This window comes from Phascolarctos cinereus, unplaced genomic scaffold (assembly GCF_003287225.1).
Source record: "Phascolarctos cinereus isolate Bilbo 61053 unplaced genomic scaffold, phaCin_HiC Scaffold_9;HRSCAF=440, whole genome shotgun sequence".
Taxonomy (NCBI): Eukaryota; Metazoa; Chordata; class Mammalia; order Diprotodontia; family Phascolarctidae; genus Phascolarctos; species Phascolarctos cinereus.
In genome coordinates, this window is record NW_027556402.1 from 116,717,292 (window position 1) to 116,734,528 (window position 17,237).

General features: G+C 39.1%; 1 non-coding gene across 1 annotated transcript; it reads right to left on the reverse strand.

The window, feature by feature from the left end:
- Window positions 1-3,307: 3,307 nt before the first annotated feature.
- Window positions 3,308-3,451, reverse strand: LOC144455528 (small nucleolar RNA SNORA48). Its single transcript, XR_013484249.1, has one exon. It is a non-coding gene; the product is annotated as a small nucleolar RNA SNORA48 (small nucleolar RNA).
- Window positions 3,452-17,237: the final 13,786 nt, after the last annotated feature.

The window sequence follows — 17,237 nt, forward strand, 5'->3', positions numbered from 1 at the left end:
GGAGAAGCTGACATGTCAAGGCACTGTGGCTTATATCATTAAAACAGGACTTCTTTTTTCCTTTTTTTTTTTTAATTTTTAAGCAATTGGGAATAAGTGACTTGCCCAGGGTCACACAGCTAGTAAGTGTCAAGTGTTTGGTCTGAGGCCTAAAATGGGTCTTCTCCATGATTATACATTTTTAAAAAATCATTGGAGGTAATAGAGAGTAATGAAATTACTTCTTTCAAATATCATCTAAAATTAGACTTTTCACTGATATAGACTAAACTTACTTCTAACTAGTCTGAATTATTAAGATTTTACATATGTGTATATATGTGAATCTAGAACATCATCATCATTATTCTCTATTGTAATTATTTTCTCATAGTCAGACCTACAGCTGCTAATGTATAATAATCATTTCAGCAGAAATGTTTTGCCAGGACATCAAAGGTGATTCATTATTCATGTCCTGGTCTCCATGGTAACACTGGCAAGTTGTTAAGAGGTCCAAAATAATTCTGTGTTAACATTTCAGTTATTTTTGTTTTATGGATAAGCTATAACCCAAGAATTAAGAGTCTATATTTCTAGAGATCTGGGAGGTCAAATGACAAATTATAGAAACAAGAGAGAGTTTCATTTTTTTAAAATGACAATAATGAGACAGACTACCAAAACAGGTAAAGCAGTTCTTAGTAGAATTTTTATATCTCTAAACACTTTCATCAACAGCAGAGAAAAAAAATAAATCAATGAACTGGGCATGCAAGGATAAAAAAAAGAAAACCTTGAACAAGAACAAAGCAAACCCCCCCAACTAAGGAATAAAATAGGAATTCTGAAAATTAAAGTGATTTTGAAAATTGAACTGATAAAACTAGAAGCTGTTTTTTAAAACACTAATAAAATACATAAATAATGTGATTTTTTAAAAACTGATCAGTTGTATCAAAAATGAAAAAGGCAAATTCACAACAATTGAAGAGGAAATAAAGGAAATTAGCAGAAACTATATTCCCCAATAATTTGCTAACAAAACTGATGACTTAGAGAAAATGGCTGAACACTTACAAAAAAATATAAAAAGCCCAGATTAGCAAAAAGAGAAATAGACTATTTAAGTAAACCAATATTAGAATATAAAACTGAGCAAATCATAAATAAACTGCCAAAGGGGAAAAACTCTAAAGATTTTTTAAAAACTCAATCAATTCTAATATTACACAAACTCTTTGCAATTATGGGAAAAGAAAACACACTTCCAATCTCTTTTTTTATACCAATATTGATGCAAAATATTTAAATAAAATATTAGCAAATAGACTATGACAACATATTAAAAAGATTATACACTATGATTATGTTGGACTTATACCAGGAATATAAGGTTGGTTCAACATAAGGATAAGCAATGTAAATAATAAATATATTATTATACAAATAGATATTGAAAAGGCTTTTGCCAAAATCCAACATCTGTTTCTGTTCAAAATCCTATAAAAAAGAAAAAATAAATGGATCTTTCTCAATAAGTATCTTTATATAATTAATGCAATCAATCTAACACCAAGAACAAACATTATATGTCATGGGGAAAAAGAGGCTTTTCCAGTAAAAGAAGTAAAGTAAAGATGCCTGTGATCACCTTTACTATGTAACATAATCCTAGAAATGCTTGCTATAGTAATTACAATAAAAATAAATTAGGGGAATAACACAAGCAAAGAAGAAACAAAATTATTACTTTTGAAGATGATGTAATGATTTACTTAGAAAACCTTAAAAAGTCAACAAAAATTAATTGAAACAATAAATTCAGTAAAGTTGCAGGATATGAAATAAATCCATAGAAATTGTGAGCACTCCTATATATTATCAACACAATCCATCAGGAAAGAACAAAAAGAGACAATCCATTCAAAGTAACTACTGAAGCTACAAAATATTTAACAGTCTCTCTACCAAGATACACACAGGAACTATATGAATCCAACTATAAAGCACTCTGTGGAAATAAAGTCAAACTTAAATAATTGGAATAATATTCTCATAGGTAGATAGAATCAATATACTAAAAAATGAAGATACTAATTAAATTAATATACTTATTCAGTATCACATCAATCAAACTACCAATAGCTTGTTTCATAAAGCAAGAAAAAATTATAATGAAATTCATATAATGGAACAAAATGTAAGGTACTCAAGAGTATAATTTAAAAAAAAAAAAGAAAACAAGGATGTCTATCAGTACCAGATCTCAAATTTTACTACAAAACAGTAATCATTAAAATTATTTGGTCAACTGGCTGAAAAAATAGAGATCCATCATTGGAACACATTAGCAACATAATATCAGGAAGCAAAGAACATAATTGCATGGTGTTTGATAAACCCAAATTATAGATACTGGAATAAGAACTCATTATTTGGCAAAAAATGATGGGAAATTTGAAAAGTAGTTTGGTAGAAAGTAGGTATAGACCAATATCCCACAATATATACCAAGATAAATTCCAAATGAATACATGACTTATACATAAGAGGTAATATTACATGCAAATTAGAGGAGTAAGGAAGAAATTACCTTTCACATCTATGGATAGGGAAAGAATTCATGATTAAACGAATAACAGAGAGGATTACAAAAGATAAAATGGATAATTTTGATTATATAACATTTAAAAGGATCTTTTGCAAATCTAATGCAGTTAAAATTAGGAGGGATATAAGTAACTAGGGGAAAAATTTTTGCAGCAAGTTTTTGTGATAAAGATCTCCTATCTTGAATAGTTGAGGAGTTGATTCTGATTTATAAGAATAACAGCCATTCCCCCAATAAACAATGGTCAAAGGATAAAAATAGGCAGTTTTCAAAGGAAGAAATCCAAGCTATCAGCAACTATATGAAAAAATTCTCCAAATCACTAATAACTAAAGAAATAGAAATTAAAGCAACAAATTAAAGAATTTCTATCTCATATTCATCACATTTTAGCCAATTTTAGCCACATATTCAACCATCTTAGCCAATGGCAAAAAGTAAAATAACAAATGTTGCAGTGCTTTGGGACACAGGTATACTTAGGAACTTTTGGTGGAATTATAAATTGGTCCAACCATTCTAGACTTATGTTGTTTTTCACTGAAATACAGAGTGAACAAAGCTATATTCCATTTGATTGTAGATAAGCCAGGACATGACTTCATTTTCCTCATTTTCTGCAACTTTAACTTCAACTTCAGTTGAAGTTATCTCACTGATCCTAAAGGAATTTTCTAGGAGCTGTGGAATTTCCCTCCTAGAACCAGTGGACAATTATGTGCCCCAGGTAGGAACCAGCTATGGATACCCAGCAAAGTGTCAAGCTGGCATGAACTTGTACTATACAGCTGCTATGCCCCTGACTGATATGAGAAGAGCACAACCAAAGAGTTGTCTCTCTAACCAGCGTCAGGGGTGGCTTTCTTGTTTTCAGATAAATAGAATACTAAGGAAGGAAAAGGCAAAGAAGAAAGAAAGCTATGTCTAGTTGTCCAGCATAATACTATTTACATTTTATTAACTGGATTGGGTTAGTTGTGATGGAAAGAGCACTGGATTGAGTATCAGGGGACTTGGGTTTTTAAGCCCAGTTCTGCCAGTTAGAATCCAAAGTTAGAACCTGGAGATCATCCCTTACAACCCCCTCATTTTCTAGGTAAGGAAGCTAAGCCTTAGAAAAGTGAAATCATTTCTCAAGGTTATATGGGCAGAGTTGTGATTTGAAACAGATTTTTTCACACTAGTTCTCTCAGCATCGTTGTCTGTGTGAAAGAAAGGTCTTACAGAACTCTAAAATCCTTTGCTGCCATGACCAGATCAGTCAGGAACCATACATCAAACAGCAAAGTAACTAATAACAAGGGAGGAAAAAACCAATAGTAGAATCATTCTCAATCTCTGAACCCCTCAAATGGGTGCATTCTCCCAGACTCCCACACTGGCAGGGAAGGGAACAATTCCCAGGGAAACTAATGCCCCAAATGAGGAAATGTTATATAGTGATTAGGACATTTTTGGCTCTATCTCTCAACATCCAGCTATGCCCTGCTGCTTCTTAGCCTTCCCTCTTTCTTATAGCTTTCTTGGGGTGGTTCCAGAGCTCTCTAAGCCGCTGTCACCATACCCAGTCTCCAAAACACAATCTGCAGAAGCTCCACCCTTTGTCAATGCTCCTTGCTTCCAAAGTTACTGTTCTCTGTTATCATCTCCTTTCATCTGCTACTACTGCTTCCTGAGGGAGTGATATTGCCTAAATCTTGCATTTTTTTTTTGTTAGACAATCCTACATCACATCCAGTTGGTACACAAAGAGTTACTCAAGAGATGGTCAACACCTAGCTTACCTAGCTCCCTCTCTCTCTTAGAGAAAGAGAAAAGGAGAGAGAGACAAGGGAGAGAGAGACAGGGAAAGAGACAGAGACAGAGACAGAGACAGGGAAAGAGACAGAGACAGACAGAGGGGGGGAAGAGACAGACAGAGAGAGAGACAGAGAGAGAGAGACAGGGAAAGAGACAGAGACAGACAGAGAGAGAGCATAGAACTAGCCACAGTTTCTCTGTCCAATTAGGTCAAGGTAAGTAAATTGCCTTCACTTCTCATCTAATACATAGCGTAGATTGTATTACTACCCCTCTCCTGTGTAATGCTCATTTTCCATTGTGTCCTTCTTAAGTGAGGAAATGGAGCAAGTGCCTTTCAAACTATGTCCTCATCAGCCTTAAAGTGGCCGTTTTGCATTTTGTAAGGGTATCAGACTTTGAGTGACTATACTTGTATGTGAAAGGATCAGGATACTGAGAATGGACAGAGACAATGGACTTGACTTCTGGTTGTGGATTCTTTTGGGGGGGCTTTTTTTCTGTAGACTTGTTTATTTGAGTGAACAGGAGAGCTTGAGTTTAAAAATGGCAGAACCAACAAAAAAGTTATTAAGAAAAGTTATCAAGAGTTAAGAAAGCAGTCAGCTCTGAAGAATCAGCTCTAGAGAAAGGACTAAGATCTTGAGGTAATTACAAGCTCTTGAGAATTTCCCTCTGTTCTTTTCAAATGACTGAGGGAATTTGAATTCCCCAAAACAAATGAACTCAGAACCTAGCCTGATAGCAAAGAAAGGGAATTTCTAGGACAGCACAAGCTTTGAGAGCTCCCTCTTAGGTAACCCTAAGTTCAAGAGTTCCTAAATTTGAGAATATCCAGGCACTGGATCTTCTGAACAGAGAAGATTCCCTGATTCTTTCTATTCTTTAGGACAAGGAAGAATACATTTTAAATGGTTATTGCACACTATCCTATCTAGAAAGCAAAGCCACCAAGTAGTTCAGCTGTGCCCAAAATGGAAGCAGTGGAGACTGCAGCCAATCAATATCCAGTGGCAACCACTGGGTCAGTATCTGGCAGAAACTGAAATCAAGACTAACAGGAGCAATGAAAGAGCATCAGTGGCCCTATAATGTTGCATCAGTATAAACATGAACGACCTCTCCTTATGTGTACCTTCGCACATGTTTTCTCCAGGTATATGCTTCCCCACACATATACCATGACCATATGTGTTCCATCCATGTGTGCCTCTCTACTTGTGATATTTGTATGTGTCCACTCTCATCACTGATATCACAGATGGGTGTATCACTGGGAGAATAAGCCCAGGTTTATGGGAGTGATGTTTTTTTGCTACTTTTCTTAATATGTCATTTCAGTAAATACCATTGCTTTGAGCTAACTGTGTCCTCTGACTGACTATTGAAAGATAAACACACTAGTCGGGGCTCTTGACCTAAAGTTTTAAGGGTATAGACGAACAGAGTACAAGTCTTGAACTTGAGGCAGCCATACTCTGAGTGGTCCTGTCCTGGGGGATGGTGAAGGAGAGGCAAGTACACTATACTTAGGTTTGAGATAAATGTATATACAGTTTTCTATCTTCTCTTTCAACTTCCATCACACCCACTATCCACCCAGCACTGAGACATCCAGGCCATATAAATCTCACTGAAGCTTCCATACAGAGTAACATTAATAAGGGAGGGGCAGAGACAGCAACCTTTAACCTGAACTCCAGCTGCCATTGCAACATCATCATCATCATCATCATCATCAAGAAGAAGAAGAAGAAGAAGAAGAAAGAAGAAGAAGAAGAAGTTCCTTCCTTCTTACATGTAAAATTAGGGAGACTTGACCAGATATTTGCAAAAGTCACTTAATACTTTTAATATTCTATGATAGTATGAAGAGTCTCATGTGACACTAAATTCAAAGTTAGGACCAAATCCATCTTGATCAGGACATTTAGAAGACTTTTGCAGGATCAATTGATTCAGTCTATGTATTATTGGGTCCATTACTTATTATTTCTCTCACTCTCCAACTTTTTGCCTTTTTACTTCTCCATTGCATGGGAAGGGATAGAGGATAGAGAAAGGAAGTGGAAACTCAGATCAATTTTGCAGGAGCCCTTGCCATTTACCCGGGAGTTCCTTCTCATATTTACCGGAGAAAAGTCACAGCTAGAGCAACAATGCTTCCTTTGTACAAAGAGTAAATGGTCTTTAGCAAATCCCATGATTTCTCTTTTAATTCTTGACCCACAACACAATTGTCCCTCAGTTACATCAGGCAGTTTTGATTGTTGACTGTATCTGTCCCTGGCATTGCATCTGATGCAGGCTCATTTGACCAGGCTTATTTCCCCACCAGGAAGAGGGGGATACAATAGACAAAACCATTTAGAATGAATGATGACTATATGGGTATAGTCCCAAACCTGTGCATATCCTCATTTGACCTACTCAAAATTGGTATATTCAAAATGGTCCAGGGTCTGTTTACAGGTGCTTGGTGCATATATAAAAGGCTATAGTTCCATTTTGAATATTTTTGCATGAAACCACACAGATCTTAAGTAACCCTATGGGTTACTCCAAATTATTGATTGAGACAAATACCTAGGTTGAGGTTACGTGTCATGTATGTAGCTATTTCCTTAACACTAATAGGGAAGTCTGGAAGAAGGAAAGATATGAGTTTAGTTTTGGACATATTGAGTTTAAGACGCCTACAGATTAAATGAAGATGTGTCTTCATTTCCTAGAACTAGACTAAGACTGGTATGCAATAGCACATGTCTACTGGTATCCTTTGAATAAGTATTATACTAGCAATAAACTATTGAACACAAGACTGTTTTAACCTCTACCATAGCGATACAATGTGTTGCAAGGACATTGAAGCAATCTTTAGAGCCACCAAAACATACACCTGTGCACTAGATTTGTGGCAGCCCAAGTCACATTGACCAGTGTCATCTCTTAACTCTTACATCGAATATGACACATTTAGAAACCTTAAGACATTATATCAGCATGAATTATTATTGTTAAACATCTCAAATTTGATAGAACACCACCTCACCTTCCCAGGCTTATCTCACATTACTCCATTTGAGTACTCTATGCTCCAGGCATGTGCTCCAGGGGCAGGTAGGTGGCTTAGTGCAAAGAGTACTGGGCCTGGGGTCAGGAAGACCCAAGTTCAAATCCAGCCTCAGACTCACTAGCTGTGTGATCCTGGGCAAGTCACTTATCCCTGTTTGCCTCAGTTTCTTCTATAAAAAGAGCTAGAGAAGGAAATGGCAATCCACTATAGTATCTTTGCCTTAAAAACCCCAAATGGGGTCACAAAGAGTTAGATATGATTGAACAACAACAAATGTTCCAGACAAATTAGATCATTCTCTTTCCCTTGAAAACTCCTCGTTCTTCCCCATCCTCCAGATCTTTGCTTATGCAATTCCTTATGCATGGAAATCTCTTCCTTCCCTTTCATTACCTGTTGAATTTCCTACTTTGATATGGGATGTTTGGTTTTATCAATGTCAGTCCTCTCTGAACCAGCCCAGATTAAAAGCCCCTTTCCAATCCTTTGTGATTCTTGGCTGTATCTTTCCATATATTCTCTATAGAAGATCCATTCAAGGTACTGGAAGGCCTTACTCGAGGTCTTTTCATATTTCATAGTGTGCATGTGGGTGCTTTCACCTGTGCTACATGACCAACCCACTTCGCTTTCCGAGCCTAAATTTCCTGAATGACATCTCTTTCTTTACTTCTTGTACACAAGTCATCATTGGAGATAGATAGATAGATAGATAGATAGATAGATAGATAGATAGATAGATAGATAGATAGATAGAGAAAGAAAGGAAGAAAGAAAGAAAGAAAGAAAGAAAGAAAGAAAGAAAGAAAGAAAGAAAGAAAGAAAGAAAGAAAGAAAGAAAGAAAGAAAGAAAGAAAGAAATTAGTAGATAGAGAGATAATAGATGGATGGATGGATGGATAGATGGGCAGGTAGATAGCTAGATGCATGGATAGAGAGACAGAGACAGAGCATAGACAGAGCACAGAGGTCAATAAATATTTATGAAGTGCCTACTGTCTGCCAAGCACTTTGCTAAGCATTGATGCAGTGAAAATGTCCAGGTTAGATCAAAGTCCTCTGACTTGTCTGGGTATTTAGAGTTCAATGTAACAAATGTAGGAAATCCACTTTTATGATTGTGCATTGTGGGGAAAGCATCAGGCACTTCACACTTTATCTGGTTGGTCTCAGTACCCAGAACTAAAAAGATGGGAACCACTGCCCTAAGCAGAGATGTCCAGCTTGGGGCTGGAAGGCCACAAGCACCCCACGAAACTCCCTGTTTACAGGTTCTTGGTGCATAGGTAAAAGGCTATAGTTCTATTTTGAATATTTTTGCATAAAACCACACAGACCTTAAACAATCTCTATGGGTTACTCCAAATTATTGATTAAGACAATTACCTGGATTGAGGTTATTTGTCGTATATGTAGCTATTTCCTTAGCACTAATAGGGAATCAATTAAAATGTAATTAATAAATTTAACGAAATAAATAAAAATACAACATAGATAATGTTAATTTGTGGGTTTTTTTCTACATCATTATGTGGCCTACAGGGATCTGTTTCTATTTGAGCTTGACACCAGTGAGCTAGAGCATTTTGGGTTGTTGCTCAGTATTTCATGAGCTAAATTATTTCCCTGGGGCAGCATGGTTTTTTGGGTAGTCAGTCAAATAGCATTTACAAAGCATCTACTATGTTTCAGGCACTGTATTAAGTGCTAGAAAGATGGAAAAAGGCAAAAACCCCACCACTACCCCCAACCAAAACAACAATCCCTGCCCTCAAAGAACTCACAGTCTAATGGACTGTCCAGAAAGACCTGGATACAAGTCCCTCTGTACTGACTGTGTGACCCTGGGCAAGTCACTTAGCCTCTTGGTGCTCTGGGAGATTTTCCTAATTTGCAGAACAGGCATCAGCCAATGTTGGTAAAGAGAGTATCCTCATCCAGAAGTTCACCTTGCCAGTTAAATCACAGATTCTACTAACCCTAGAATTTACGCTTATCCAACCTATTCATGACTGTACCCTTCAAAGATTTTTGCTGATCTCCAATCTTTCATCTCCAACTGCCACTTAGACATCTCAAACTGGATGTCCCATAGACACCTTATACTCAGTGTGTCCAAAACCAAACTCATTCCTTCCCAAACTCTACCCTCTTTTCCAAACTTCCCTTGGTGTCAAGTGCATGGCCATCCTCCTAATCAGTCAGGCTCACCAAGTAGGTGTGACTCTGGACTCTTCACTTTCACTCATCCTCCATGTTCAATCTGTGGCCAGGTCCTACCAATTTGACCTTTGTAACATCGCTCAGACAAGCCTCCTATTCTCCTCTGATGCTGGCACCTCCATGGTACGGACCTTCATCATCTCATAACTGGATTATTTCAATAGTCTTGCCTGCCACATCTCTCTCTACTCTAGTCTGTCCTCCACTCAGCTGTCAAAGTGATCTTCCTAAAATGGAGGTCTGACTACTTCACCAGCACATACAATAAACTCCAGCAGCTCCCTATCACTTCCAGGCTCAAGTAAAAAATCCTCTGTTTGGCATTCAAAGCTCTTTATAACCTGCCCCTTGCCCTTTTCCCCCACCTCTCCAGTCTTCTTACACTTCACTCCCCTATACATGGCATGCAATCCAGTGACACTGGCCTCCTTGCTGTGCCTGGAATAAGACATTCTATCTCCCAACTGCATGTCCCCCATGCCTGGAATTCTCTCCATCCTCATCTCTGCCTCCTGGATTCCCAGGCTTCCTTCAAGAACCAGCTGAAATCTTACTCGCTACATGAAGCCCTTCCTGATCCTCTCCTTTATTGCTTGTGCCTGCCCCCTTGATTACCTCCAGTTTGTCCCCGAAAATCTTGTTTGACCTTAATTGTTTTCATAATCACTCTGATTAGACAAGTGAACACACTGACAGCAGCGACTGCCTTTGGCCTCTCTTTGCATCCCCAGTGCTTAACACAGTGCCTTGCACTTAGCACACCCTTCATAAATGTTTATCAACCGACTAATTCAAAGGTAACTAGGATTTGTGTACACTAGATTAGAGCACTCAGTTCCCTTCTCTACCTTGGCATAAAATCCCGCAATCTTCTAACATCTGTGGACCTTTCAGAACTAAGTTGCCTGATAGACTTAGCTCTTCTCAGAAATGTGATGATCTAAGACAATTCCAAAAGACTCATGATGGAAAATGCTATCCACATCCAGAGAAAGAACTATGGAATCTGAATGCAGATGGAGGCATATTATCTTCTCTTTTTTGTTGTTTTGTTTTTTCTTCCTTGTGGTTCTTCCCTTTTGTTCTGATTCTTCTTTCACAGCATGACTAATGTGGAAATATGTTTAATACGATTGCATATGTATAGCCTATATCAGATTGCATGCCATCTTGTGGAGGGAGGAGGGGAGGGAGGGGGAGAAAATTTAGAACTCAAAATCTTACAAAAGTGAAAGTTGAAAACTAAAAATAAATTAGTTAATTTTTAAAAATGAACTAAGTTGCCCAAGTTTTAGTTGCCTGGTATTTGATTTTCCATTTGTGAGATTTCACTTTCTAGGATCATGCCAAGATGGGAACATAGGATGCCTGAGAGGTAAAGAGCATGCACGTTCTTGTATGTTCTTGTATGATGGAGAAGCTCTATCCAATGGGTTTATATATCATCAATAAACCCCATCATTAATTAAATCAACTTCTGAATTCCCAAACCTAACCATCATACCTCTCTTCCCACTGTTGTTACCAAATAATAACAATTCTAATAGCTCACAATTTACATGTGTGTAGTGTTTTAAATTCTCGATGCCTTTTTATCGGCTGTCCCCCTCACTCTCCTTCTTCCTGGCTTCCTTCAAGACTCAGTTCAGCTTCTTCAAGAGGCCTTTCCAGGTTCTCCTCGCCAGGCCAACACCCCACCCCCACTACCAGTGCTAGTGTCTTCCCTCTGAGATCACCTCTTAGCTACTCTCTATGTCCATAGTTATTTGTATGTTGTTTTGCTCATTAGAATGTGAGTTCCTTGAGGGCAGAAACTGTGTTTTTTGTCATTCTTTGTGTCTCCAACACTTAGCACAGTGCCTGGCACAAAAAATAGATTTTTAATAAATACATGATGATGTTGATGACAATGAATATTGAAAAGTACTTTGAGACATTTTCTAATTTTATCCTCATAACAGCCCTATGAGGTTGGTGCTGTTATTATACCCATTTTACAGATAATAGATAAGATCATAAGGGATTAAAGATGGGTTAAAAGATGGAAGAATCCTTAGAACTCATCTGGTCCAAACCCCCTCATTTGACAGATGAGGAAACTAAGGCCCAGAAACAGTAAGTGACTTACCCCAGGTCACATAGGTAGTAAATGTTAGAGCTGGGATTTGAGTGGAATTCAAAGCTTTCCCACTGTACCATAATACCTTCTGTAAGGAAGGAGAGGCCCAGAAAAGGTAGTTTGTTCTACATCACACAGCTTGTTGTTATTTAGGGGATTAATGAATGGCATCAGGAGGGTGATGTCTTGACTTGCAAGTTTAAGTGAAGGAGAGCTAAGCAAATGCAAATCCATCAGCCAGAGTCACTGGAGTCAAGGGACAAGACCAAGGTCATGAGGACTAGCAATAACCTTGCAAAGCTTGGCCTTTCTTGTCTGGACAACATTTGGACCTGGACCTTCCTGAACCCAGGCCCAGTGTTCTGCGACCGGGCTGCCTCTTACGTAGTCTAGGCCTGTTGGAGGTTTCTTTCCAAATCCTCTTGGCCCTACTGAACAAGGGAATTTGTCCCACAGTCTCAGCGCAGAGAAGAGAATAAGGTCATCAGCCCCCGTGATGATCCTTCCCACAGTCCTAGAAATATCAGATGCCAATCTTAGCCAAGGCCCTGATGGCCACCTTCCAAGGGTGGGTAAGGATTCCGGGCTCCAACAGTGTCCATTAAGCTTGTCCTGGACTTTCCATTCAGCATTTCCCTGAAAAACAAACAAAAGATCATTTCACAGATGGATAGTTATATGCTGTGCAAGGCATCTAAGTTATCCTGCTGGTAAGATTCAGACTTTATTTTGAAATGAATGCAGATTTATTTTACAAGCTTCCAAGCAGTCCCATCAATATCTGGATAGAACACAATATGGCATAGTTTAGGGGGATTGGGGGTTCGCTCATACAGCTGTGAATATGTACATAACCTCTGTGTATAGGGATGCTTGGGACTAATGCTTCTTAATAGTGATAGATTCAGGGATTCTGCAAACTTGTATGGGAAAAAAATCAGAGGCCTTTTTCAATATAATTGATTTCCATTGTCATCCTATGTATTTTATTTTATTAATTTAAAACATTATTCTGAGAAAGGGTCCATAAATTTTATCAGACTGCCAAAGGAATCCATGACATAAAATGGTGAACTCTCCTCAATATCATCCTTTCCTTCCTTCTGAAGCTTGACTTCTCACAGATGCTTGAAATCACTTATTTGTCATATAAATGTCACATAAATGACTAGGAACACTGGGAAGAATTGATAAGTTGTTGGCATAGTCTAGCAGCCTCCTGAGGAGGCTCTTGGCCCCCTTCCTGTATTTCATATAATGTTAGAAATATACTGAAAAGCCCTTGGAGGGGCAGCCTGAAATAACAGGGATAAACCAGGGGCCTCAGAAAAGTCTCTTTCCAAAGTGACCCAATTTCACTTTTGCCCATGGCTCAGTGGCTGCCCCGTGGGCATCCTTCTCCCTGACTACAATTCACGACCTCTTACCAAGTCCTTTCCACCAGAGGAACACCAGCCTCTGAGGTTCATATTCAGGTACGGGAGATTGGGAATGAGGAGGAGAAAAGGAAGGAATGTGTCCTAGGGTGTGCCTAAGGTCACTCACCTCTTCAGTGGCAGAGTTTACAAAGACAATGAAAATATTAGTGAGATCTAGAAGCTGGTGGTAGGAAGGCTCTGGTCTTGTGATTTCCTTGATGCAAGTGTTTTCCATGTGATAACTCCCCACCCTTGATATAGTCAGCAACTTCTATAATATAATCTTAGGAAATTACTAGAGGCACCAAGAGATTAAGTGACTTTCCCTTCGTTCAATAAACTCATAAATTTAAAGCTGGAAGAACGGTAGTTGGACATCTTGTCCAACTCCTGCCCACCATGTTAACATGTAATGGGAGTGTGGCACATGCACAGAGCACTTCCACATTTGCCTTGGAGAGGCCTTAGTGTATGAGTGCACATTCTGTAACTGGCTCCAATAAGCCACTTTGCTCACACACTTAGCTCTAGATTTATGATCCCAACTCAGGTGACTGATGATGAGGGCCTGAAACAGGTTGGTGGAGAGAATCAGATAGATGGAAGAATAGATAGGGATATTTGGAAAAGGACTGGGATTGGGGAAAAGAAGATGAGCCTATATTGGACACATAGAGTTTAAGATGCTGGTAAGATATGCAGATAGAAAAGTACCATGAGCAGGTGGTGATGTGGGTCTGGAGTTCAGGCAAGATTAAGGACTGCAATCCCTAATAGGTTTTTCCTCTTACTTTTTCAAGGAGAGATCCTACTGAAGTTCCTGGCAGGTGGAGCTAAATGCGCTCGTTCCTACAGTCCCTCCTGCAGATCTTCATAGCTACTGGTGGGCAGCACCACTCTCAGACAAGGTCAAATACTCCTGGAGAGACAAATCTTTTTCTTTTGTTAAGTGTAGTCTCTGCCACCAGAGCTTTCCCTGTCAGAGGGCACAGTGCTAATAATACAATGCCAGACTGAGACTTTGTCACATTAAGGTGTCCTACAAAGATGCTAGATCTGAACCTGGAGTTGGTGACTAATTCTTAAACCTGCTTCCTAGATAAACTTTTATGAGACCAGTAGTTGTCTGGGGAAGAAGGGTGAAATATCCTAGCATGGATTCCATTTATTTGTATGTCTGTCATACCCTTCCCTCCCCATTAGATTATATTTCTTGAGAGCAGAAACTATGACATCTTTTGTCTTTGCATCCCTAGCACCTAGAGCAATGTCTTGCACATAATGTACACTTAATAAATGTTTGTTGAATTGAGTTGGGTTGACCGTACTGATTCCAAAATAAGTCCTAGAATTGCTTTCCTTGCCTTGCTTTCTCTCTTTCTTACTACCATCTTCCCTCCCTCTGTTCTGTCCAATCCTTTCCCATCTACTTTTTTTCCAGTTCTTCAGATAATCTGTTATTTGTAGTTTGCATTTCTCCTAAGCAGCAATTGTTTCTATTCTGGTCAGAAACTCTCTTCCCATCCCAGAATGATTCTTTTATGAAGGCAAACTATGTCATCTTTTGCCACAGTTTTTACCTAGCCTTTAACTGCTGAATGGGCATTGCCTCAGACAAACTGAGACCTTAGTTTAAAAAGGCCAAGGTGTCCCACTGCATCAGGGGCCATCTCCAGTTATCTTGACCTATGTCTTACCACTAGATTCCAATGACTCTAGAGGAGTGAGGCTGATGACTTTGCACAGCTCTGCCTCACTTAAATCCAATTCACTTGCAAGTCAAAACATCACCCTCCTGATGTCACTGGTCCTCTTGGAGAGCAAAGGACAAAAACCAACAAATTAAATACCAAAGATTTTACTTAATCAAGGCTTGACTAGTTAGATCCCATAGCCCAGGTATACTTTGGAGACTTCTCACTTACTTAATTCATTACCACAACCCAAGTAGAACCTGGGAACTTCAGCATCTGATCCTCCTTCAAGGGCAGTCACCAAGTTCCCTTACAAGAACCCAAGCTCACAAACCTTCAGAATATGGAGTGATTTAATTTACAATGTAAAGGACACAGAAAGGGCTCACTTCATAGCCTACAAAAATCAAGAAGTCTTCTTTCCTCCTGCCAATTGTTGTCTCCCCTCCCTATCCTTCTAGACTTGTACAGCACTCACAGTGCTGGCCTGGATAGGGCTCAAAGGCAAAGGAGGTTCAATCCTCCATGTCTGTGAAACATTGGTCCTCTGCTATTTCAACTCTGCCGCATTACTAACTAATTCTGTTTCAGGTCTTAGCTTTTCACTCTCTGTATTTTATTTTATTTAGTTATCTTATCTGTATTTATTATTATTATTGTTTACTCTCTGTATGTTGGATCCAGTCTTCTTTTTACCCTCAACTACTTTTCAAAAATAATCACTTCAAACACAGGAAAAGGCCACCCAGGAAGAGGACATACCCTGGAGGAAGAAGGAGAGACCTTTTTTAAGTCCCCAGCATATTTTATTATCAATAATAATTCTCTACCTAATTCTTTCTCAGATCTCTTTCAAAGGACTAAACAACACACTTTCAGGTCTTTGACTTAGAATATATGTTCCTTGCCAACAGGGATTATTTTATTCTTTGAATTTGTATTCTCAGTGCCTAGAGTAGTGCCTGGCATATAGTAGATGCTTAACAAATACTTATTGGCTGACTGGCTGACTGGACTGTTCATCTATTGCTGGTAGCCTCTGTGGATTCTGGGCAATACAGGTCTGAAAGCACCTCAGGAAACTGTAGCGAAATGGGTATTTGGACAAAAGCTTTATGACCTAGATATGGTGTCCATGTCTTTCTAACTCCAAGCCCACCCTAGCCACTTTAGAATCACATTTTGCGGGGGATGGGAGAGGTGTACCCATCAGAAAGACTGATAAAATATCAGCCCTGATGAAAGAACAAAGAAACATTGAGACAAGACACACTGCCTTCCTGTTTTTTTTTCTTTTGCTCTATCACTGCTATTATTTCTCTGGGATGCTAGACTTCCAGGTCTTGAAGGGATGGATCTATAAGGAGTTTACCTCTTTTTGTGAAAAGGGAAGGAACAGGATCAACTAATCAACAAACACTTATCAAGTGCCTACTATGTGCCAGGCACTGTGCTAAATGCAGATGATACAAAAGACAGTCCCTGCCCTCACTGAGCTCACAAGAGCAAAAATTTAGAGTTGGAAACTAACCTTAAAAAATGAGGAAACTGGGGCAGCTAGGTGGCACAGTGGATAGAGCACCAGCCCTGGATTCAGGAGGATCTGAGTTCAAATCCAGCCTCAGACACATAACACTTACTAGCTGTGTGACCCTGGGCAAGTCACTTAACCCCATTGCCTAGCCAAAAAACAAAAACGAGGAAACTGAGAACGAGAGTGACTTGCTTCAGACCACACTGGTATCAAGTGTCACAGCCAGAATTTTAATCCAGATCCTTTGACTAAAATCTGTCATGCTTTCCACTACATCATGCAGCCAGGTTCTGGGGTGACCTATAGACTCCTTTTATCTAAGCCTCACCAGCATGGGGGAGAAGACATTCTTGGGGCCATCAAGTCCAGGGCCACAATAGGCTCCCCATTGACAATAGCACCTAGCTGATCATTGGAACTGTCAGAGCAAATTCCCAGATGAACTCTCGGTCTCTGGCAGCACAACACACACAGGACAGGGATATTTATGCTAGAATGAACAGTGCTAAGTAGTATGGAAGATCGAGAGGGGAAAGGGAAAAACTGGAGAAAACCTATGAGGCAGCAAGGTGGAATGGCCAGAGGGCTTCACTTGGAGTCAGCAAGACCTGGATTTAAATTCCATCTCTGACACTTGCTCTGTGACTTTGAGTTTCAGTGACCTCATCTGTAAAACTTGGTGGGGAGAGGTTGGCATCATCCCTAATCTCACATTTCAAGTCAGGAGCTAAAGGCGTCTACCTCTGGTAGTCCTACCACTGGCCCCTCCCTCCAGTCTTT